Genomic DNA, 24,929 nt, shown 5'->3' with positions numbered 1-24,929 from the left:
TTGTTCTTGCAAACAGATTATTCCACTGCCTATTGTGGAATCACTTTCTTTGTCTCTTTTTTTTTTTTTTTTCCTGATGTTCAAGCTGGTTTTATTTTTTTTTATTTTACTTTTAAACTTTACATAATTGTATTAGTTTTGCCAAATATCAAAATGAATCCGCCACAGGTATACATGTGTTCCCCATCCTGAACCCTCCTCCCTCCTCCCTTCCCATACCATCCCTCTGGGTCGTCCCAGTGCACTAGCCCCAAGCATCCAGTATCGTGAATCGAACCTGGACCGGCATCTCGTTTCATACATGATATTTTACATGTTTCAATGCCATTCTCCCAAATCTTCCCACCCTCTCCCTCTCCCACAGAGTCCATAAGACTGTTCTATACATCAGTGTCTCTTTTGCTGTCTCGTACACAAGGGTTATTGTTACCATCTTTCTAAATTCCATATATATGGGTTAGTATACTGTACTGGTGTTTTTCCTTCTGGCTTACTTCACTGTGTATAATAGGCTCCAGTTTTTTTTTGTTTTTTTTTTTTTGGCTGTTCTGGGTCTTTGTTGCTGCATGGGCTTTTCTCTAGTTGCAGGGGTTGGGGGTACTCTAGTTGCAGTGAGCAGGTTGTCTTTTTGCTGGCTTCTCTTGTTGCAGAGCACAGGCTTTAAAGTACAGGCTCAATAGTTGTGGAGCATGGGCTTAGTTGCTCCATGGTATGCGGGATCTTCCCAGATCGGGGATCAAACCTGTCTCCTGCACTGGCAGGTGGATTCTTTACCACTGAGTCACCAGGAAATCCTTCTTTCTCTCTTTAAAGGCATTAATAAATTTTATTCTTTAAAGACTATTTCAATTGTCTTTGCTCTGATAACAGGAATTTTCATTCATTATTCTATTTTATTGAGTAGATATCAATGAACATGGTTGCAAAATTCAAAAGGTACAAAAGGAGGAATACGGTAAATCCCCTGCAACGAACGAGTTCTAAGAGTGCGTTTGTAAGTTCAACTTGCTCCTTAAGTCTGAACAAGTTAGCCTAGGCACCCAATTACAAAATCTGCTATAAAATACTGTACTGTAACAGATTCATAACACTTTTCATATAAATAATACATTAAAAAGCAAACACAAAAAATAAGGGAAGCATCGTTAATCTTATAGTCCAATACCTCTAAAAGAACAGTAGTACCAGTTACATCACTGCTACTTCTACACTTGTTTCTGGACATCCTGGGCTTGAAATAAAGATGTCATACTATTGTACTCTATTTGCTGTTCAGTTGCTCAGTTGTGTCTGAGTCTTTGCAACCCCATGGACTACAGCACGCCAGGCTTCCCTGTCCTTCACCATCTCCCAGAGCTTGCTCAAACTCATGTCCATCAAGTCGGTGATGCCATCCAACCATCTCATCTTCTGTCCTCCCCTTCTCCTCCTGCCTTCAATCTTTCCCAGCATCCGAGCTTTTTCCAATGAGTCAGCTCTTTGCATCAGGTGGCCAAGTATTGGAGTTTCAGCTTCAACATCAGTCCTTCCAATGAACGCTCCAGACTGATCTCCTTTAGGAAGGACTGGTTGGATCTCCTTGCAGTCCAAGGGACTCTCAAGAGTCTTCTCCAACACCACGGTTCAAAAGAATTCATTCTTCAGTGCTCAGCCTTTTTTATGGTCCAACTCTCACATTCATACATGACCACTGGAAAAACCATAGTTTTGACTAGACAGACTTTTGTCAGCAAAGTGATGTCACTGCTTTTTAATATGCTGTCTATGTTTGTCATGGCATCCAGTCCCATCACTTCATGACAAATAGATGGGGAAACAGTGGAAACAGTGCCCCACTTTATTTTGGGGGGCTCCAAGGTCACTGCAGATGGTGACTGCAGCCATGAAATTAAAAGACACTTACTCCTTGGGAGGAAAGTTATGACTAACCTAGGCAGCATATTAAAAAGCAGAGATGTTACTTTGTCAACAAAGGTCTGTCTAGTCAAGGCTATGTTTTTTCCAGTAGTCATGTATGGATGTGAGAGTTGGACTGTGAAGAAAGCTGAGCACCGAAGAATTGATGCTTTTGAAGTGTGGTGTTGGAGAAGACTCTTGAGAGTCCCTTGGACTGCAAGAAGATCCAACCAGTCCATCCTAAAGGAAATCAGTTGTGAGTGTTCTTTGGAAGGACTTATGTTGAAGTTGAAATTCCAATACTTTGGCCACCTGATGTGAAGAGCTGACTCATTTGAAAAGACCCCGATGCTGGGAGAGATTGAGGGCAGAAGGAGAAGGGGACGACAGAGGATGAGATGGTTGGATGGCATCACCGACTCAATGGACATGAGTTTGGGTGAACTCCGGGAGTTGGTGATGGACAGGGAGACCTGGTGTGCTGCGGATCATGGGGTTGCAAAGAGTCGGACACGACTGAGCAACTGAACTGAACTAAGTTTGTCATAGCTTTTCTTCTGAGGAGCAAGAATCTTTTAATTTCGTGGCTGCAGGCACGATCTGCAGTGATTTTGAAGCTCAAGAAAATAAAGTCTGTCACCGTTTCCATTGTTTCCCCATGTATTTGCCATGAAGTGATGGGACTGGATGCCGTGATTTTAGCACTTATAGAGGATGCATGCATGTGACAATGTACACCAGACGTGTGAACTAACTTATGTGACTGGATACGTAAATACACATTCACATCTTTGAAAATTCTCAACTTGAAGGTTGTATGTGGGGGACTTGATGCAGTGAAAAGTGATTCCTTCCCCATCTCCAGGCTGTCTCCTCTGCAGAGGCAGCTGTGATCACCAGCTAGAGACTCATTTAACCTGGGAATGACCAGCCCTTTCTGATCTCAGCCTTGAGTGCTCACTGGTGTGTGTCTTGGGTGAGGCCATGTTGACACTGGTATCTATAGATCAGAGTGGGAAACCCTCACCCACAGGATAAAACTCCCTGAGGTGGCACTTGGGATTTCCATAGCCCGCCTGAACTCTCAGCCTCTTTCCTGGCTGCATCACGCTTGACGTGCCACGGGGACCTCGGTGCCCTGTTTTTGTCAGCCAACTGGCCACCTTGTGCCCGACTGTCAAGACTCAGATCCAATGACATCTCCTCCAGAGGTCCATCCAGAGGTCTCCTCCAGGACCATGTCTCAGTCAGTCAGCATTCTCCAGAAATAAATCTCCAGGGATTTATTATTGGGGAAAAAAAAATGGCCCATGTGCTTATGAAGCCCGAGAAGTCCCCAGCCCCGAAGACTGAATTGACAGATTACACCCCAAGAGAGCCTGTGTTTCAGGTCTAGTACAAAAGCGAGATGACTACTGATGTCCCAGCTTGAAGGTCATCATGCAAAAAGAATTGTCTCCTCCTCAGGACAGAGGCAGCCTTTTTGGTCTCTGCAGACCTTCAGTCAGTCTGATGGTATCTACCAGTAGGATGGGATCTATCCCCCATAGGGAGGGCAAGCTGATTAACTCTACAGGTTCCTATACTCATCACATCCAAAACCCCCCAGAATAATGTTTAACTGAATATCTGGGCAGCCTGTGGTCCCACCAACTTAACACATAAAATTAGCCATCACAGACCCTCAGATTGGGCTAAGGGCCTTTTGTATTCTCATCACTTTCTATGAATGCACTTTTCTGAATTTTTCTTAACCATCTTTGGTTATCAGTGTACACTGTAGTAGTGTTAGAAATATTCACATTGTTGTACAACAAAGTTGGAGAACATTTTCTTCTTGCAAAACTTAAACTCTATATTCATTAAACAGCTCCCTGTCCTCTTCTCTCCCCATCCCCCGACATCCACCATCTACTTCCTGCCTCTATAAATTTGAATATTGTAGATCCCTCCTATATGTAGAATCATTCAGCATTTTTCCTTTTGTGACTGGCTTATTTCACTGAGCATAATGTTCTTCAGGTCTTCCTCAGTGGATCAGTGGTAAAGAATCCTCCTGTTAATGCAGGAGATGCAGGAGACACAGGTTCAATCCCTGGATTGGGAAGATCCCCTGGAGGAGGAAATGGCAACCCACTCCATTATTCTTGCCTGGGAAATCCCATGAACAGAGGAGCCTGGCGGGCTACACTCCATGGAGTCGCAGAGAGTCGGACAGGACTGAGTGCACACATCTGCACAGCAACGTCCTCAAGGTTCATCTGTGTTGTAGCTTTTCATGAACGGAATTCTCTTCCTTTTCAAGACTGGATAATCTTCCACTGTTTGTATAGACCATATTTGGTTTATGTATTCATCTGCTGGTGAATACTCGGAGGAGGAAATGGCAACCCACTCCAGTATTCTTGCCTGGAGAATCCCATGGACAGAGGAGCCTGGCGGGCTACAGTGCATGGGGTCAGCAAAGAGACACAACTGAGCCACTGAGCACTATGAATCTTGGAGTTGCTCCCATCTCTTGGCTGTTGGGAACTCTGCTGCTATAAACACGCAAGTGTTTCTTTAGACTGTGCTTTCGACTCTTTTGAATATATACCCAGGGGTGGGATACGCTTCCTGTATCTTAACCCAGATGGGATTGTATTGGGATTTCATCTCTACAACGCTGGCACCCTCCTTTCCAGTCTCGCTGGACTGTGGGCTCTGGGAGCGATAGCCCAGGCTTTATTCATCTCAGTGGCTTGCTGAGGATGACTCACTTGGCAAACAGCAAGTTCCTGCTCAATCACTTCCTCTTGCCTCCCCCCACCTTCAATCCAACGGCTCTGAGAAGGATGTCATCTGAGTTTTTAATATCGAAGCAGTGCCAAATTCCAGGACACTTCACAAATTTTTGAACAATCATTCACAAGCTGAACCAGGCAGGAGTCAGCTTGTCCTCTTGGCAGAGGAGAGAGCTGAGCTGAATTATCTGCGCATTGGAAAAGCACAGTGGGGCACTTCCAGGCGGCTCTGGACCCCGGGGGAGGCCAGACGGAACTGGGATGCTGCAGGTGGATCTTTCATCCCCTCTCTGCCTCCTCTTTCTTGGGTGAAGAGTCCTCCATAGGCACTTCAAAAATAGTATCACATGATTTACTAGCTTCCTCAATAGGTCTCTGTAAGATCAGACCAAGTGTGAACTAACCTGGTTGGTCCTGGGCATAACTGTATTCACCATTTCGTTCAACAAAGATGTAAGTCACCATGAACTCGAGGCCGCTCCAAGCTGGTAGATGCCCTCTCTTTTTCCTCAGCTGCTCTCCCACTGGGCTTACAGTGTCCTGGCCTTGCTTAGAAAGGCTGGAGCTGAGTGTGAAGCTAAGGTGTGGGGAGATTTGGGGTAACTTCCGCTTTGTCCTCGGATTCAGTCACTAAGTTGTGTCCAACTCTTTGTGACCCCCAAGGACTGCAGCATACCAGGCTTCCCTGTCCTTCACTATCTCCTGGAGTTTGCTCAAATTCATGTCTATTGAGTCGGTGAGACTATTTAACCATCTCATCCTCAGAAACCACCCTGATTTCCAGACATCGCTTGTGAACAGTGGCCTTATTTGCCCTCAGAAATGAAGCAGCCATGGGACTTCCCTGGTGGTAGAGTGGTTAGACTTCTGCTTCCAGTGCAGGGATTGCTGGTTTGATCCCTGGTCGGGTAGCTAGATCCCACATGTCTCCTGTCCAGAAAACTAAAACATAAAGCAGAAGCAATATTGTAACAAACTCAATAAAGGCTTTAAAAATGGTCCACATCAAAAAAAAAAAAAGTCTTAAAAAAATGAAGCAGCTAAAGTAGCCCTCTCCCACTTCCCCAGTGGAAGCTTCCTTTCACTTGCTCTGGCCACCTTCCCACCTTCCTTCCCTCACTTCTGTCTGTCTGTCTTGCCAACACTGTCCCTTCATGCATCCATTGCAGCAGGCCCCTGCAGCCCCTTCACTGGGTGCCAAGGCTTTTCCTGCCATTCCTGACCCCCCCAGGAAGGACCCCACAGTCACCCTGGCCACCACAGACTCCCACCCTTGCTCTGCTCCACTGCATCATCTTGACTGCAAGGCCCACCTCACACCGCCTCCCCTCCTGGAGTTTCAGGCAGAAAAGAATCCTCCAAGACCCTGAATCTGAATCCATACCCATCTCACCTTCCTCTGCCAAACAGGCATCACAACGGCAGTCAAAAATAAATAAATAAATAAATAAGAGCAAGAAAGAAAAGAAAACGTGTTGAACGGTGTTGGTGAATCCGGGATATCAAGTGGACATCCATTGATTCTCAGAGTTTCCTTCAACTGCTTGCCGCAAGTCCTGGGGACCCGAGGGACCCAATACTCATATGCACCACCAAAAAAAGGGAGGAAGATGGATTTGAGCCCATGCAAGTTTAAAGAGGTCAGGGAGCCTGTGTATGGCAAGGCCACCTGCCAGGTGAAAAGAGAACTTCAACTGCTGGGAAGAAGGGGAAACAAAGAAAGGAAGGAGGAAAAGAAGGAAGGAAGGAAGAGAGAGAGGGAGGGAGGGAAGCACCTTGAATTCTAGGACAGTGAGATGAACGTTTGGACGCCTGACAGTAACTTGCTCCTGGCGCATCCCTGCAGGAGGCATGTGACCAATCTTGTGTGATTATAGGGTAATTGCTCAGCATCTAACTGGACAGAAGTTTCCAAAAATATTTATGCAGTAAGGTTGGACCAGAATTTTAAAAGACGTTTTGGGGGGCAAAGAGTCCCTTCAAGGAGAGGCTGAAGGTCAGATGTTTTAGAAAATCTTTTCCTGGTTTTTGAACAGTCTACTGTTGCAATGATGTAGAAAGAAGCTTGGCTGTTTCGGAAAGCCCTGCCATGGCTCTGAGGTCCGGAGTCAAAGCACTTTCTGAAAGAGGTGGAAAATAGTCCTTAACTTGTTTTATTTATAAGAACAGAAATCAACTTAAAATACAATTCTTTGTTATATTCAAATTTGGTGAAGAGCCACTCATGGGAGACATTACAGAAATCTTTCAATTATTGATTAGCCATGAAAATGAGTTGAAGAAAAACTAGATTAACCCTTTAAGGTAAGAAGTGAGTGGTATATTCTTTGTCTCACAGGTCAGGTGGGGTTGAGGGCGTCTCTTACTGTTCAGTCGCTTAGTCGTGTCTGACTTTTGGCAACCCCATGGACTGCAGCACGCCAGGCTTCCCTGTCCTTCACTATCTACTGAAATTTGCCCAAGTTCATGTGCATCAAATGGGTGACGCCATCCAGCCATCTCCTCCTCTGTCGCCCCCTTCTCCTCCTGCCCCCAATCCCTCCCAGCATAAGGGTCTTTTCCAGTGAAGGTCTCTTGCCTGAGGTCATATACACACATCCTCCATCAGAGCTCCTGGCTTGGAGCCCTGCCCATGCCTACCCACCTCCGCGCCCCCCAGGGCCTGGCACCCGGCTCTTCCTGGCTAGGCCACAGGTTTTCTGTTAATGACCCTGATCTAGGCGGAAATAGTACAAAAGAACGTTGGGATTTTAAAGTTTTAGTGTTGACTCATAAAGTTACTTCACAAAGAACAATTGTGATTTCAGTGTGGTTTAAAATCGACATTCTGAGAAACAAGTGAGGCATGAGGGGCCCTCTTGGCAGGAATGCCAGGAAGGATCATCAGAGGCTGCAGGTAAAGTGCTTTGGGGGACCCTGACACGGTGCCTTTAAAACAGGGTTTTGCCAGGTTTGCACAGACCTAGGATATGTATATATCCTTTAAATAGATTCTAGACTAACAGACACACGGAAAAAAACAATTGCTGGCAAGCAGAGAGGTGAAACGGGGCTTCCCAGGTGGCTCAGTGGGTAAAGAATCTGCCTACCAATGCAGGAGACATAAGAGACACTGGTTCAATCCCTGGGTTGGGGAGATCTCCTGGAGTAGGGCATGGCAGCCCAGTCCAGTATTCTTGCCTGGCAAATCCCATGGATAGAGAGTCTGTGGTGTGCAATAGTCCATAGAGTTGCAAACAGTCAGACATGACTGAATCAACTGAGCACAGCATGCAGAAAGGTGAATGGATTGCTACAGAAAAGGGCTGGAGTCAGAGAAGAAATGATCCCAAAGGAAAAAAAAGAAGCAGAGTTCTTCTGGGCCTAGAGTACAAATAGCTTCATCCATCACAGCCCAGCATTTCCTGCTCTCAGGTGAACCCAGAGGAGCCGCGGTATGATGGCCTCCTCTCGCTGGATATTAAGCCTCAGACAGAGGCAGTTCCTCCTGACTTAGCAAGGCTCCCGGGGACTTGTGTCAGCTGCTCAAACACGCAGGAACCAACCAACGATGCAAAGTTCGATCCTGGCACTACTTGTTGATCCAAGTCAGACATGTCTAGGGGCTTTACGGCAGCAGTCCCCAACCTTTTTGGCATCAGGGACCGATTTCATGGAAGATGGTCTTGCCGTGGACATCCAGGGTGAGGTTGGGGACCCCCTGCTTTACATACTGACTGTTTGCACCCAGTAAGTCAGTTTATGGAAAGGGGAGTGTGAAGAAATAGGATGTGGGAAAGCAAGCATCTTTCTTCCTAGCCAGAGGGTGGTTAGGAAGGGGTAGGGGCAGTGTCTATCTTTTATGCCCACCTATGCTGTATGCCAGTCCCATCCAGACTCTTTGAAACTCCCTGGACTGCAGCCCGTCAGGCTCGTCTGTCCAGGAGATTTCCCAGGCAAGACTACTGGAGTGGTATCCTCCAGGGGATCTTCCCGACCCAGAGATCGATCCCGAATCTCCTGCGTTGGCATGTGGATTCTTTACCACTGAGCCACCTGGGAGAGCTGAGCTTTTTCTGACCGACTGCCAGGCACAGGAACAACACGGGTCCTTCAGGAGTGAGCTATGTGGAACCACTGTAACCCGACCAGGTTCCTTCCTTTTGCTCCACCAGCTCAGGGGCACCGGCAGTGTGTTACCCCGCCTGTGGGGCCAGGTCCCAGAGAGGGTTTCCTGTGATTTCAGGAAGAGGGAGCACCAGTGCCCTGAACGGCCACAGGCCCTGCCTCCTGAGCCTGCTCCCCTCCCCTCTCCTTCTTCCTCCCCGCTCCTCCCTTCTCCCCTCCCCTCCCCTCCTGGGAGCAGGGCCAGCCTTTAGTTCTGAGACACTTACTCCCTGTCCAACCACGAGGCAATTACAGATGATTACCTCTGAATCAGGGGCAGATCATCCAGCAGCTTCCTGCCCCAGGTCGCCGTGGGTGGAACCAACTGCCAGTGAGAAATATCTCTTTAATCTACTTTGAAGATCTCTGTTGAGATGGTGGTTTAGGGTGACTAACCCTCTCCTCCTGGTGGGGGTGAGGGAGAGGGTGCCACAGAGGTCTGAGTGGGCCCACTGTCTGGAAGCTGGCCCTCCTCTAGGGGTCAGGAGGAGAGAGCTCAGCTTCAGCGTTTGCATCATCTAGCCGCATCTGGAACTTATTGCCGGTACGGGTTGCACCTTGTACTTCCTTCACAAGCCATGCCTACCTGCCTAAGTGGTACTTGCACTTGGATCCGAGTCCCTGGGCCTGGTCTGTGATTAGTCGATGTTCCCTGCCCCCCATAAAAGTCTGGTAAATTACTGAGTCCAGAGATAGGAGTTCTTGGTGAGCGTTTCACCTCAAAGCATGAGCAGTCGTCAGTACCGCTGGAGGCTTGTTCAAACAGAACCCGCCTAAGAAGTTTCCTTTCACCAAGTTTCCAGTGATCCTAACGCTTCTGGTTCCAGATCACCCAGAGGACCACTGGCTGGGCTTCCCTGCTGGCTCAACAGTAGAGAACCTGCCTGCCAATGCAGAAGACGAAGGTTTGATTCCTGGGTCAGGAAGATTCCCTGAAGAATCCCTGGACAGTGGAGCCTGGCGGGCTGAAGTCTATGGGGTCTCAAAGAGTTAGACACGACTGAGCAACTAAACAACGACAGCCCCACAATGCCTTCCCTCTCCTTTGCATTCCTCTCTGTGCCTCTCGCAAAGCTCTGCAGTGTTGGCTGGGGCAGGATTTCAGGAGAAGCGAAATAAACCCAAGAACAAGCTAAATGACCCATCCGCATTGCCACAGAATCCCTCTCTGAGGAGAGGGAATTTCTTAATTTTGTCCTTCTATGCACTCAACTCAGATCTATATCAGAGAATTGTTCTCTCAAAAAGACAGTCTTTTATCTTGAAAGCAGGATCTAAAGTGTCATCCTTCCTTCCGACAAGAATGAAGTCTGTTTCCTGATTTTTGTTTGTGGAGATGCAATTGACATATAACCTTATATTACTTTCAGTGTGATTTGACATTGGCATATATGGTGAAGTGATGGCCACAGTAAGTTGAGTTAACATCCCTCGCCTCACAGTTTTTCTTGTAAACAGCACTTCTAAGTTTCTGTTTACAAGAACTTTTAAGTCCCGACGTCTCTTGTGTGCACCGTGTTTCGTTCAAGTACACCACACAGCGCTGTTAACCGTGGTCACTGTGCTGCACGTCAGATCCCCAGGACTCACTTATCTCACGCAGCAAGTCCCCTACATACAAACCTTCAAGTTACAAAATTTCGAAGGTGTGAGCGTGCGTTCACACGTCCAGTCACGTGACTTGGTTTGCACGCCTGGCGTGTGTTGTCATGTGCGTGCGTCCTCTACAAATGGTTGTGCTTTTGTGCACTTTACTTGGTTCTGTACAGAGAAGAGCCGTACAGTGTCTTTATTTGAAGGCCAGGATGTCTGGAAGCAAGCGTCAAAGCCATGGTGATGTAGCTGGTACTACTGTACTTATCGAAGTACTCAACCATAAGATGAAAAATGCTTCTATTTTTTGTGTTTTTCATGCATTATTTGTGTGAAGAGTATTACAAACCTACGACAGTACAGTGCTCTATAGCCGATTATGTTATGTGGGTACCTAGGCTAACTTTGGACTTAGAAACAAACGGGACTTACGAATGTGCTCTCAGAACGGAATTAGTTCATATGTTGGGAACTTACTGAAAAAAAAAAAATTGTACCATTTAACCACCTTCACATTCCCTTCTTCTCCTGGAGTCATCTCTCCTTTAGCCATGGAATAAAAGCTAGTGTTTACTGAGGGCCTACTATGTGCCAAGTGTGTACTACTGGGAAGTGGTTCATGGGCACCATGTCAAGGGATCTTCCCAACAGTTTTGCAAATAATACGTCACCGATCTGTCTTACACATGAGCAAACTGAGGTCTAGGGTTTTGTGTTTGCTTGGGGCTGCCAGGCCGGTCACAGGGGTTCAAAGTAGGGTCTGATGCCAGTGGTCTGTTCTCTATAATATTCCATCGGCTATACTATGAACTAACAAATTACAAAATGAGAGATGTTACCTATTATAGTTCTTCTATGATCCATCCATTAATTCAAATTCTTTATTTAGTAAGCACCTACCATGCGCCATGTGTTACAGTCAGGTCCTGGGATTACAGCTGGCCCCTTATCAAAGGGTTCAGCATCTGAAAATTCAACCAACCTCAGATGGTAAATACTTAAAATAAATTAAATCTCAGAAAGTTCCCAAAAGCGAAAACTGAATTTGCCAGGCTGATAACTAGATACATAGCATTTACAACTAGTTACATAGTCTATGTATTATAAATAATCTTGTTGTTTTACAGTTGCTAAGTCATGTCCACTCTTTGGGAACCCATGGACTGCAGCAGCACGCCAGGCTCCTCTGTCCGTGGGATTCTCCAGGCAAGAATACTGGAGCGGGTTACCATTTCCTTCTCCAGGGGATCTTCCCCACCCAGGGATTGAACTCGTGTCTCCTGCATTGGCAGGTGGATTCTTTACCACCAAGCCACCTGGGAAGCCCTGTTAAGTAAACCAGAGATGATTTAAAGTATACAGGAGGGTATAAGCATTTTATATAAGGAACTTAAGCATCCTTGGATTTTGGAGTTCTAAGGGGTCATGGAACCAATATCCTCCGACATGGATAAAACAACTGTACAATGATGTTCTGCTGTAGCCACAAGTTCTGGAAAACAAACTCACTCAGGAGGACAATGCAGTAGTGGAGTGCAGTTCATTACACTGGCGGGCCCAAGGCAGAGTCTCCTCTTAGCCAAGGACTTCAACCAGTTTTGTGAAAACCTTATATACCTTAAATGTACCTGCCCAAACCCACCTCCCTTGATTCCCTGAAACTAGTCTGAACAAAGGAAAAGAAAGATACAATCAAAGTTAAGCCGTGATTCATTTGCCTTCAGCCTAGGTAGTTAACAGTGGACAATTATCAATAGGCCTGTGGTCATACCCCAATAACCATAATAGAAAGTATGATTCTATTTGGTTACACAGATAATTAGGGTATTATTTTAGGCAACAGAGAGTCTAGGTACAAGCCCTGGGGCTCTTCCCTCCGGGGACTCTGGTTTTCCAGTTGGTATGTTGTTTCCATAGATACTGGGCATACAGCTCAAAGTCCACAATCTGGCCCAAGATGGAGTCTTGCTTTCAAGATAGAGCCTGTTCTGTCAGTTTCCTCCTTCAATACAAGAGAGAATTTTACAAAATAGTTTCCCAGAATGCCTGGTGAAATTTTATTTTTTAGTGGTTTGTCCTCTGGTTTAAGTTGTTCAGAAAAGTACCTCTATCATTAGGCCCAGAATGCATTCCTCCGTCTTCAATTTGTTTTCTGGCAAAACATGTTTGAGTTTCTAATAACTCAGTTTGATAAATTTGTTTCCTATTCCTCCTAAAGAAGGAACATGCATTGCTTTAATTTTTAAAATATTTTTAGGATTTCTCTGGTAGCCCACTGGTTAAGAGTCTGCCTTGCAATGCAGGGGACACAGGTTTGATCCCTGGTCCCGGGAGAATCCACGTGCTGAGAGGCAACTGAGCCTGTGTGCCACAACTAAGACCCAATGCAGTCAAATAAATAAACTATTTTTATTTTTGAAGGAACAGTGCATTTATAGAGCTGAGATTTTTAAGAAAACAAAGGATGCATAGTAAACATGTCTGTCTTCTCCTGACCCTCAACCCCTCCAAAATGCCCCAGAACAACCATTATTGTATACGTATATACTGTCTCTCCCTTCTTTCCTTATCAACACAAATGGTTGGTTACTATTGCGCATGTTAAGTCGCTTCAGTCATGTCGCACTTTGCGACCCTATGTATGGTAGCTTTCCAGGCTCCCCCGTCCCTGGGATTCTCCAGGCAAGAATACTGGAGTGTGTTGCCATGCCCTCCTCCAGGGGATCTTCTCCAGCCAGGGAATGAATGCTTGTCTCTTCTGTCTCCTACATTGGCAGGGGGGGTTCTTTACCACTAGCGCCGCCTGGAAAGCTCTTTACAAAGTGCCAATTCAATAAACAGTTACCTTGTTCTTCTTCACAGCTGCATATAGAAACAATTCTAAAAGGAACCATGTGATATTGAATTAGGCCCTGTTGATGAACCTATTACATGGTCCAGTATTTTGCTATGACAAACAGATCTACGCTGACTACTCTTGTGTGTATATGAACTTACACATCAGCATGTCCACCTATAAGATAATTTACTTTAAGGGGAAATGCTGGGTTAAGGGCAAATGATATGTGCATTTGTAATTAAAATTTTTGATTACTGAATATTTCAAGCATTCAGTAAGCAAAGAGACAAGTACAATGGACTTCTACACACACTCCACCACTTTTCAATTGTTATCATTAATCCATGGCTGATACTATATCATACATACTATATATATATATATATATATATATATATATGCATATAGTTAGGTCCTACTTATCCCCTTCATCCCAAATTATTCTGAAACAACCCTGACATAGTATTTTTTCCATGGGTAAGTATTTCTGAAAAGTAAGGGCTTAAAGAATGTGTGTGTGTAATTTCATTAGCATATCTAAAATAAATTAATATTATTTTATTAATGTCATCATTTGTTAGTATCACATTTCCCCAGATTGTCTCATGAAAAATTATTTTTTCAACAGCTTGTTCTTTGAGTCAGAATCTCAATAAGTTTCATCCATTCACTGCAGTTGGTTGTTTTATTTTTTTAATCTATTGGTTTTCTCCTCCACCTCTCTCCTTTCTTTCTTTCTTCTTTTTTCTTCTTCTTCCTGAGTGATATTACTGTAGAAACTGAGTGAATTTGCTTCCAGAGGCTGGATTTTGCTGGTTACATCCCCATAGGGACATTTAATATGGTCCTCCATCCTTTAGGTCAAAGGAAAAATGCAAAATTAAACTGTAGAATTTCTTAAATGATCAAGAAAAAACATATCCGAATCTGTGCGGCATAACTAAAGTAGTTATTAAAAGAAAACATAGAGAACTAAATATATCAATCAAAAAGAAAATTAAAATAAATGAATTAAACATTCAACTTAGAAAGCTGAAAAATATAGTAATAAAAAATTAAGTAAGCAAAAAAAAAGCAGAAGGAAGATAAAATACAGAAATTAATGTTTTATTATTTTTTCAACTTGCTGAAAAGATTTAGGATCATCATTCCAGACCTAGGTGGTCATTTTGTGATTTACAACTAAATAGACAACAAATGGTACTTCCCTGGTGGCTCAGGGGTAAAGAATTCGCCTGCCAATACAGGAGATAGGGTTGGGAAGATCCCCTGGAGAAAGAAATGGCCACCCACACCAGTATTCTTGCCTGAAGAATCCCATGGACAAAGGAGCCTGGTGGGCTACAGTCCACGGGGTCGCAAAGAGTGGGACACGACTAAGAGACTAAACCACCACCCCTGACACCATAACCTAGGTTAACTGTCAGAGGGAAAAGGCTTTTATACCCAGTTTGCTCTGGATTTCAAGATGAGGCCTGCTCTGACTGTTAGTGAGAAGTCAGGTCCGAACCCACACTTAGGTTCTTGGTGAAAAACTTCAAGGATCAGGGAGGAAGCAGGGAAGGGAATCTTGAAGGGTCAGGTCTGGGGCGAGTCGCAGCCCCCGCGGCCCTGGAGTGACTGCTGGGCGGAAGGCATCTCCTCGCCTGTTGGATACAGGGCTTTGCCTTCCTCAGGCTCCAGGTCAGATCACCACTGCCAGAATCATTCATTGCTCGGGAGGCCTTTAGCAGATCCCTCTGAGAGAAATGTCTTTACCCTCAAGCAGGAGTGTTAACCCTTACCTTAAAGGGGCGAGGGTCCAATGAGATGCCCTGTTAGAGCTACATCTCAGTAGGTGACAGCTAACAGGATGGCGCTGGGGATCTGTGATTCTACGATGGGGACCCGCTGACACATCAGGGTACACAGAGCATCGAACAGGAGAAATCAACCAGACTGCTTCCCTTCTCCAAGGCCCACTCCTGCTGAACGCGCCACGTCCACCCCCGGGCCTTCTGTGCTGCCTCGGCCTCCATCCGCCCACCTTGCACCCCGGCTGCGCGCTAGGACAATTCCAGCCCCGCGCGCCGGGTCCTGGCCGGGCTACTGTGCGCTCTCGCCCGCAGGCCGTGCCGCTGAGCCCCCAGGCCGGGCTCGGGGGTCTGGGATCCAGTGGGGGAGGCGCTTTCTCCAGCTCAACTGGGTCTCCCTGCCCCGGAGGGACCACAGAACATCCAAAGAGCGCTCCTCCGGCCTGGAGCGTGGGGACTGGTCCTTCCCGTCCCCTCCCCCGCGGGACAAAGACCCGGCCTTCCCCATTTTTCCTGCCATCGGCCGGCTTACTTGGTGGCACAGGAGCCGCGGGGACTGAGTAGAGACCCCACCCCCACCCCGCGCCCCGGCGCTCCTCCAGCTCCTGCAGACCCGGTAAGTGGACGCCCCTCCACCGCCGCCCCGCACCTTCCCGGCGGGGTCGCCGCGCGCCAGGGACCTGGCGGGAGCCCTGGAACCGGCGCCCGCGACGCCCGGGGATTCAGGAAACGCCCGCGGCAGACAAAGGGCCGGGGTCCCCAGCGCCGCCCTGAGCCCGGGGGCGCCCGCCCGCCTGGCCCGCGCCGCCCAGCGAGCGTCTCCTTATTTGGTCAAATGACACGCGGGGTTCTCCGGGCGGGGCGCGCCTCTCCGCGGGCCCAGCCGCGCGGACCTCCGCTCCCGTCCGCCGTCTGTCTGCGAGCCGCCGCGCGGTGAGTGAGCTCCAGTCGGGCCAGGGACTGGGGGCCGGCCGTGGGGGACCTGGGAACAAGGGAACCCCGGAGGAGGAGGGAGATCTGTGGACAGTGTGGCTGGGGGTGGTGGGGAACCTGGGAGCAGGGGAGCCCAGGGACAGAAGAGGACTTGGGGACAGCTGGCGGTGGGGGATCTGGGGACGGGAGGTCTGGTGCTGGGGATACCCAGAGAGAGGGGAGCCGGCCATGGCGGCGATCCAGGGACAGGGGAGTTGACCCACAGGGACACCTTAGAGGTACCTTAGGTGGGAGAGACCCTGGCGGGGATGGACCCCACCTCATCCTGAAGGGAGGAGGGCAGCCAGCCTTCTGGAGAGGAGGGTCACCAAGCCAGTGGTCTTGGTGCACTGGCCGAGTGAGTCTGCTCTGGGCTCCAGGCTTTTCCTGCGGTAGAAAGGAGTGGACCTTGCTGGTGACCTCAGGCATAGATCTGAACCTGAAACATCAGAGCAGAATAAAACCAAAACGGGCTTCTTTAAAAAAAATAATAATAATAATACAGTACTCATCTTAAACTGACTCCTGTGATATCTTAGCATACCTGAAATTGCAGGAACAGAGTGTTAAGTGTTTCCATTTTAAAGGAAGGATTAATTCTCTTGACTTTCAGATCCCCACTTGGCTTTCCATTCCCAGTAGTCTAACCTGGTCACCTGTGCTGCACTAGGGCACTTGAGAGGCAGTAACCCACCCCCCTCTGGGACTTAGAATCCCAAGAACTGTGTTTAGGACCCACCCCCTTGGCGCTAACCCCGCTGATGTGTGTTTTGTAATAATACCTTAGAGGGAGGAGGCTTTCATATCCTGAAGGTGATTTCGACTAAGAAACAAGTGAGAAGAGTCTGAGAAGTACAGGCATTCCTAGGCTGACACTTAAAGTCCTACAAAAGCAAACAATGAAGAATATTTCATTGTGCAGCTGTATGAATTTTTTCACAGTGTTTTCCAGCCTGTATTTTTTAGCGTCATGAGTTAATAGATGGAATGGGGTTTCCACAGTGTCTATTATCTGGTGAGCTTCGATGCTTCTGCAGAGCTACGTGTTCACAGGGCTGTGTTGGCTTCCCATCAGCCAGGCATGGTGGGGTAGGCTCAGGTATGGACGTGCTTTGAAGCAGGTGTGGCTGGTAGCCTGTGTGCTTGGGCTGGAGCTAGGCTGCCTGGGCTTAGGTTCCTGTCGCTCCCCATCCCTCAACCTCAAGCTGTGCAGTCTTGGCCAGGTCATCTAAACTCATGGTGCTTTGGTTTCCACAACCTGAAAACACAGGATGGTGGCTTGCTTGCAGGGTTTGTTATAAAGCCTGCCCATCAGAAGCAGTGTACACAAAATGGATATTACCCTTGTTTTTACAGATACACTGGAACACAGAGAGATCGAAGTAACTTTTCTCAAGGTTTCCTAGCTTAGAAGCGGTGACTCCAAGAGCAGACCCCAGACAGCTTTAATTTGAGAGCCTGAGTTCTAACCTCTAAGCTGAGGGTGGGCTGGGGGTGGGGGAACCTGAACATTTCAATGAGGGTGTAACTGCATACCTTCACTCAGGGTTGTTGTTAAGTCACTTCTAGTACTGAAAGAATCTAATTGTGGCCCAGCAGGATATTGAAAAAAACAAAAAAAAGACTGAAGACTGGGCTCAGGAGGCCTGGGTTCTCTTCCTGTCCTGCCCCCGAGGGCCTGTTTCCCAGCCTCTGGGGCTTCGGCTGCCTTGTTATCAGCAGGAGGCTGGAGGAGGTAGCTTACCTAAGCTGCTCTGACTCAGCACCAGGAGATAACCCAGTTCCGTGAGCTCCCGTGAACAGAACGAGCCGTTGGAGACTTCCTGGTCATTCTCTTACACCAGATTTATCAGAGCCACATTGTCACGTGGACTTACACTAAGCGGTCACTTCCTGAAGATGACCACCTGGAACTGAATGCACACGCCCATCTCTAGGGACTGTGAGCCCAGTCTTCAGAGCTGGAGGCTGGCAGTGACTTTGGGGTGAGGTACGTGAATGGCCTCTCTTGTCCTGACTGGTGGATTGCAGTGTTAGCTCTTGTGGTGGTTCGTTTTGCGTCAACCTGATTGGGTCACCCGGTGCCAAGACACAAATGTAACTTCTGGGTATGTCTGGGAGGCTGTTTGTGGATGTGATTAACATTTATTTAATCAGTAACCTGAGTCGCCCTGCCCAGCTGGGGTGGCCTCGTGCAGTCAGCTGGAGACCTGAGTAGAACAGAAGGCTGAGCAGGAGGGGATGCTCTGTGCCTAACTGTGGAGCTGGGACCCGGTCCTTTCCAGGCTCTGGTCACAGCTGGAACTTCAGCTCATCTTGGGTCTTGAGCCTGCTGGCTTTTGAGCTAGAATTTACACCTCTGGTCCCTGGTTCTCAGGCCTTCAGACTCAGACTGGAACTTCAGACTCAAGACCTCGTAGCTCTGCTTTGCCAGTAGGTCTCCAGCTTGCCAGCTGCTTGGGACTTCCAGCCTCCATAATAATATGATCCAATTCCTAATAATCAGCCTCTTCATATAATATATACTTTCAGTTCTGCTTCTCTGGAGAACCCTGAATACTACCATTTCTCAGTAACTTTGCTTCACAATTCTCTCCATACGCTCAGTTTTGCTTTTTTTAATTTTTATTGGAGTACCGTTGCCTTACAACATTATGTTAGTTCTGCTGTACAGCAGCATGATTCAGCTTTTCGTATACATGTATCCCCTCTTTTTTGAACTTCCTTGCCATGGCAACCCACTCCAGTGTTCTTGCCTGGAGAATCCCAGGGACAGGAGCCTGGTGGGCTGTTGCCTATGGGGTTGCACAGAGTCGGACACGACTGACGTGACTTAGCAGCAGTAGCAGCCATTTAGGTCATCACAAGAATCGAGTAGCGTTCCCTGTCCCCTACAGTAGGTTCTCATTAGTTATCTATTTTATGTTGTTCAGTTGCTAAATTGTGTTCGACTCTTTGTGACCCCACAGACTGCAGTACGCCAGGCTTCCCTGTCCTCCACGACCTCCCAAAGTTTGCTCAAGCTCATGTCCATTGAGCAGGTGATGCCATCTAACTGTCTATTTTATACTAGTATCAATAGTGTATGTGTATCTATCTCAATCTCCCAATTCCTCCCCTGCCCCCATCTTGCTTTTTAAAGATTCCATCATCCCACTGCTACGGGTGGTCCTCACGTTCCCTTCGCTGTAAAAGGTGGTTGCCCGCCCTCTTGGGTCCCTGATGAGCTGTTTGGGGGCAGCCTCTGGTCTGTTGATCTTCAGTCTGGTTCTCATGGGTGATTCTCACGCCCTGTCTGAGCTTTGGACATCACATATCACCCTGCTCATCATTGGTCTGTGTAAGTGGTACCTTGCTGGCCCTAAATTAGTTTGTGACTTAAAGATCTCCTTTAAGTGTTTCTGAGTGAGGCCAGTGATGTCTGAGCCCATGAGTGAAGTGGCTGCCCTGTTTTTGTAAGTAAAACCAGTGTTGAAGGGCATCCTTGAAGCCTGTAAACGTTTGTGTTTCAAGAGAACAGGTCTGTCTGTTTGATGGTATAACCTTTGGAACAAATGAGAATCAGCCATTTTAGGCAGTGGTGGGAACGGCAGGAGGAGTGCATGCCTGTCGTGACAGGATCCTGCGGGCTGTGCTAGAAAAACACCAAGGGGTGCGGGGCTGTGCGAACAGGGAGGGGGGCTGGTCTTTTGTGGAAGTTGGGGTCATAGCAGACGGAGGCAGACGAGAGTAAACTGCGAGCTGCCTTCTGGAGATGGGAGGAGACGTGTGAAGGGGAGTGCGGGTTTCTCCTTTTGTTTTTGTGAAACCCAACGTGGGTTACTTGGGCCACACGTAACCAGGAAGCGGAGGGAAAGAGGCTGGGCTCCCCTACACACGTTGATGCCAGTTGAGGACCCGAGGCCTCCAACCATTCTAGCCTGTGTAATTATGCTTGTCCTGTGCAGACAGAGCTGATATGTTTTGAGATTAAATTGCCAGATAGAATCTTAAAGGTGATTTAAATTCTTTGGAGCTGGAACTAGACAACTCTTCCGGAGACTGTTTCATCTCAGTCTCCCGGGGCCGTTTCATTATTCAGTACTACCCAAAAGATAATTCCAAAGACAGCAGCTCACCTTATCCAACCCCTGTCTCTCACACAAAATATTTCTTAATACGATCATAAACGACTCAAGCTTTTTAAATGTTTCTGAAAGTTACTAGTTAATATACCAAGTTATAATACATTCATGACCCCTGCCTATATACTCACTGAAGACTCAGTAAGTGAACCCTTAAATATACAACAGGTATGGCTGCCCAGGTGGCTCAGTGGTAAAGAGTCCGCCTGCCAATGCAGGAGATGCAGGTTCGATCCCTGGGTTGGGAAGCACCCCTCGAGAAGGAGTTAGCAGCCCACTCTAGTATTCTTGTCTGGAGAATCCCATGGACAGAGGAGCCTGGTAGGCTACAGTCCATGGGATCACTAAGAGTTGGATGCGACTGAGTTCACACACACACGCACAAGGTATAGTCATTCTTACTAAGAATCCCAAAATGGATTTCAAAAGGATTTTAAATACATTATAATACTTTTTAAAATAGCAACATCCTTTGAGATGGTGTCCCTCTCCCTTTCAGCAGAATTTCTGTTTAAAAGAAACAGTTCAGCTGGACTAATGGAAGAGCTTTGGGGTGAGCTGGTCTGTATGTCTGATCCTTCTGTCCATGGAAAAACAGACTGGTGCAGAGTGTTCGCTGGCTTCTCTGCTGGTGTGAGAGCTTGTGCCTTTGGGCAGAGACCTCTGGTTTATAGCTACTGTGTCTGTGTGAGACACCCCGGGTCCCCCCTGGTGCCTGGAGCCTGGGTCCAGGGAGCTGGTAGTTCCGCACAAAGATATTGGGGGCATCTCCTGGGGGGATGTGGGCTTCTTGACCTGGACAGCCTCATTTGGGGGCCATGCAGCTGTGTGCTCACATGGGTGTGGATCCAAACACAATAAGAACAATTCTACCCGCTGAGGAAGCAGCAGTTTATCTGGAAGAGGGACGAGGCCAGAGGCGGAGAAGAAAGAATGAAGCTTAAATCTGTTGCTTTAGAAATTGTAACAGTGTCGGATGCCAAACCACATTACATCTGGGGTTTGCTATGCAAAGTGGGTTGTTCACATAACACAGGCCTCGTTTCCTCTGGGGATGTTGCCCACATGTTTGTGCTCTGGGATATACGTGCTCACCCACCACCCACTGCGTGTCCATTCATTCATTCTCCATGTGTCCCTGAAGTGCTGGACCCGTGTTTGTCACCTGGTGACACCCTTGCAGGGCTTACGGTTGAGGGTGGTGTCAGGAAAACATTGCATTTTCAAATATATTCCTAAAAAGAGCCCACATGCCGCAGACTGGTTTTCTTAATCCTCCTAGAAAGCTCCAGATGCCGGTAAGCAATGGCGGTCCCCACCTGGAACCTGGCTGTCAGTGAAAGCTGGGCGGGGATTCGTCAGGACTGACTTGCTGAGGCTGTGTCGCAGGTTGTGGGATGGTTCCGGGGATGTTTGCAGATTTCTCGGGAGGAATCAAGGCTGTTAGACCAGGCTCATCAGGCAGCATGGATAAAGACGCACAGGCATCATGGGGCTGGAGGCACATGGCATTTCTGGAGTCAGGTTGAGGTGCTTAGTTGGCAGGGGGAGCCCTGAAGAGAAGGCTGAATGGAAGGCCCACTGTTCCGGAAGGACAAGCCAGACGCCTGGAACTCTGGCCCTCTCCTGATTCCCAGGAAATCTTTCTGGGAAAAAAAAAATGCAAAGGGACTCAGCCATACATATACATGTATCCATTCTCCCCCAAACTCCTCTTCCATCCAGGCTGCCACATAACATTGAGCAGAATTCCCTGGGCTCTATAGTAGGCCCTTGTTGGTTATCCATTTAAATATAGCAGTGTGTGCTTGTCCACCCCACACTCCCTAACTATCCCTTCCCCACATCCTTCCCCACTCCCACAACCGTAAGTTTGTTCTCTAAGTCCGTGAGTCTGTCTCTGTTTTGTAAGTTCATTGGTATCATTTCTTTTTAGAGTCCACGTATAAGGTATGCCACACGATATTTCTGCTTCTCTGTCTGACTTACTTCACTCAGTATGATCATCTCTAGGCCCATCCATGTTGCTGCAGATGGCATTGTTTTCGTTCTTTTTAACGGCTGAGTAATATTCCATTGTGTGTATGTACCACATCTCTATCCGTTTCTCTAGGTTGCTTCCATGTCTTGGCTGTTGTAAATAGCGCTGCAGTGAACATTGGGTTGTGTGTATCCTTTTGGATCATATTTCTATTTCTTCACTGTTCACCGGAAACTATCACATCATTGTTGGTCAGCTATACCCCAAAACAAAATGAAAAGTTTTTTAAAAATGAGGCGTGTTCTTCCTGGCCCTAAATGCCTTCCTCCCTCCTCCACTTCCTTTCCTCCTCCCTTTTCTTCTCATTTCTCTTCTCTTCCTGGCTCTCACACTCCCCCTCCCACCCCAGACTTTGACAATTCTTACATCTGAGAAGATAAAAGTAGCTCACACGTACAAGCCTGTGGACCTTGTAGAGTCATCATTTTCTGTGGGGAGCCCTATGCACTCTCTGAACCTGCATCTTCACACCTGAGTCAGCACAGGTGGAGAGACTCAGATCAAAGCACTCTCCCTCCTCCCACCCCCGGCCTGCCAGCTGCCCCAGGACTGTCTACTCCAGCACCGTCAGCTGGGCCTGCAGCTGCATCTGTAAACCTGCCCCCTAAGATCGGCTTCTTGTTCAGAGCCAAAGGGGGATGACATCAGAGGATGACTTAACCTGGGGGAGGGGTGAGAACTCGACACTGGGATCTGGGTTCAGTCCATGAACAACAAGTCAGCAGTCACCCCTGAGGTCCAGGGTCTCCTTGGCTGCTGCTCTGTGCGCTCAGCATCTGTGCACAGGCGATGGTCTGAGTGACAGGTAACCCAGAGGGAGGGATGTGGTGGTTTGGTGAGGGTAAGCAGGTTGTGTACAATTAGGTAAAAAACAAAACAAGATGTTCTGGTTTTGTTTGAGGAAATGATTCAGAAGTGGCCTTAGATACCCCAAAAACATTTTGAAAGAGTCACTGCCTCTTGGTTTTGTCTCCCGCGGCCCCACAGAGTGAAGTCAGGCTTCCACACAGTAAATCTTCATTCACTGCAGGCTGAGGAGTTCACGTGCTACAGCTAACTGCCTGTGGGGCCAGTCTGTGTTCAGGGTCATGGTCACAGGCCCTCCTTCCCGTGGCCTCTGGCTATCTCTTCAGCTTCATCTTGAATGCTCCTGGAATGACCCGAGTCACTCCCATCTTCCTGGGGTGTCTGCTCTCCCCCCCCTCCCTGATTCCCGTCTCTGAGCCTCCACTTTCTGCCTACATCATCACCTGGATAACTCTTTCCTGGCACAGGTAACATCTTAGGAAGCCTGTCCACCGTCCCAGGATGGGTGACTCAGGGACTGCTTCTCCCGCTTCCCCTGGTACCCTTCGGGTCTCTCCCTCAGGGTGCTGAGCATGGAACTGAGTCTGTTGGATACACACCATGCATCCGTTTCTCACTAGACAGATTCCCTCCGGGAGGTCCCGTATCTTACTCATCTTTGTAGCTTCAGCTTTTTGGATAACATCTCACACAGTTCCAGCTCAGCTGATGCCTCTAGAATGAATGAGTAACCAAGCATTTTAGAACTTCCCTCGCGGTCCACTGGTTAAGACGCTGCACTTCCAATGTAGGGGGCATGGGTTCGATCCCTAGTCTGGGGAATAAGATCCCACATGCGTGTGGTGCATCCCCCCAGAAAAAAAAATTTTTTAAGTAAAAAAAAAAAAAAAAGAAACAATTTTAATTAAATAAAAATAAGTCATTTTATAAAATTTAAAAATGTTATAGGGGGTGTCTAAAGCAAGGCTGTAGCTTAAAATTTCCCATTAAACAGAGGCTTAAGAAGATTGGACTGTAGCCTGCCAGGCTCCTCTGTCCATGGGATTTTCCAGGCAGGAATACTGGAGGGGGTAGCCATTCCCTTCTCCAGGGGATCTTCCTGACCCGGGGTCAAACCTGGATCTCCTGCATTGTAGGCAGACTGTTTACCGTCTGAGCCACCAGGGAAAGCCCCATTCAAATAAATAAATAAAAATCAGGCATTTTATAAGATTTAAAAGTGGAGTTATCAGTTCAGTCTCTCCATCGTATCCGACTCTTTGCAACCCCATGAATCTCAGCACCCCAGGCCTCCCTGTCCATCACCAACTCCCAGAGTTCACCCAGACTCACGTCCATTGAGTCAGTGATGCCATCCAGCCATCTCATCCTCTGTCGTCCCCTTCTCCTCCTGCCCCCAATCCCTCCCAGCATCAGAGTCTTTTCCAATGAGTCAACTCTTCGCATGAGGTGGCCAAAGTACTGGAGTTTCAGCTTTAGCATCATTCCTTCCAAAGAAATCCCAGGGCTGATCTTCAGAATGGACTGGTTGGATCTCCTTGCAGTCCAAGGGACTCTCAAGAGTCTTCTCCAACACCACAGTTCAGGGGATGTCTAATGCAAGACTATAGTTAAAGTTTTTCCCATTAAACAGAGGCTTAAGATCGGTAGTGCAACTTTGGATATACAATTGTGTCATTTTCTGTTTGGTAGCATTAGATTAAAGAACTGGTTTCAAACTCTGCAGGAGAAGGGAGGCTCTTAGATTCCTTAGGAGCTCGTGTGCTGCTAGTTCTGAGACTCAGGGCTTGTGCTTCGTGGAACTCACTGGAAATGGGTTCAGATTCATGTCCGTCTGCTCTGCTTCTGATTAGTGGTGGTCTTGCTTTCCGCCCCAACCTGTTGGTTTAAGCAAAAGCACTGTCCTGATCAATAAAGCTGTTGTGACTCTTTAGA

The 24,929-nt window shown here is 47.6% G+C and overlaps 1 protein-coding gene and 2 long non-coding RNA genes across 7 annotated transcripts in view; 1 reads left to right on the top strand and 2 right to left on the bottom strand.

Annotated features, from left to right (window-relative positions):
* FHL2 (four and a half LIM domains 2) overlaps nt 1-24,929 on the top strand; it is a 47,481-nt gene that overhangs the window by 6,814 nt on the left and 15,738 nt on the right. The window contains exon 1 of one of the 4 annotated variants that reach the window (XM_019969852.2): nt 15,523-15,666. The exons of 1 other annotated variant lie outside the window; for it this stretch is intronic. The gene's annotated coding sequence lies outside the window, so the exon portion shown is untranslated. Of the gene's footprint in view, nt 1-15,522; nt 15,667-15,775; nt 15,984-24,929 lie in introns of those variants that run through there. 2 more of the 4 variants (XM_070798393.1, XM_019969851.2) reach the window with 2 other exon arrangements.
* On the bottom strand, nt 12,814-15,171 carry LOC139185724 (uncharacterized). Its single transcript, XR_011569204.1, has 2 exons — nt 15,042-15,171; nt 12,814-14,111 (listed from the first exon to the last, which is right to left on the bottom strand). It is a non-coding gene; the product is annotated as an uncharacterized lncRNA (long non-coding RNA).
* Nucleotides 15,812-17,973, bottom strand: LOC109565891 (uncharacterized). Of its 2 annotated transcripts, none has more exons than XR_002181711.2 (3): nt 17,767-17,973; nt 16,266-16,461; nt 15,812-16,032 (listed from the first exon to the last, which is right to left on the bottom strand). It is a non-coding gene; the product is annotated as an uncharacterized lncRNA (long non-coding RNA). The 2 variants fall into 2 exon arrangements; XR_011569203.1 differs by lacking the exon at nt 17,767-17,973 and adding an exon at nt 16,567-16,725.

This window comes from Bos indicus, chromosome 11, assembly GCF_029378745.1.
Source record: "Bos indicus isolate NIAB-ARS_2022 breed Sahiwal x Tharparkar chromosome 11, NIAB-ARS_B.indTharparkar_mat_pri_1.0, whole genome shotgun sequence".
NCBI classification, from domain to species: Eukaryota; Metazoa; Chordata; class Mammalia; order Artiodactyla; family Bovidae; genus Bos; species Bos indicus.
Note: the sequence above shows the minus strand (reverse complement) of the source record. Positions and strands in the feature narration are given on the sequence as shown.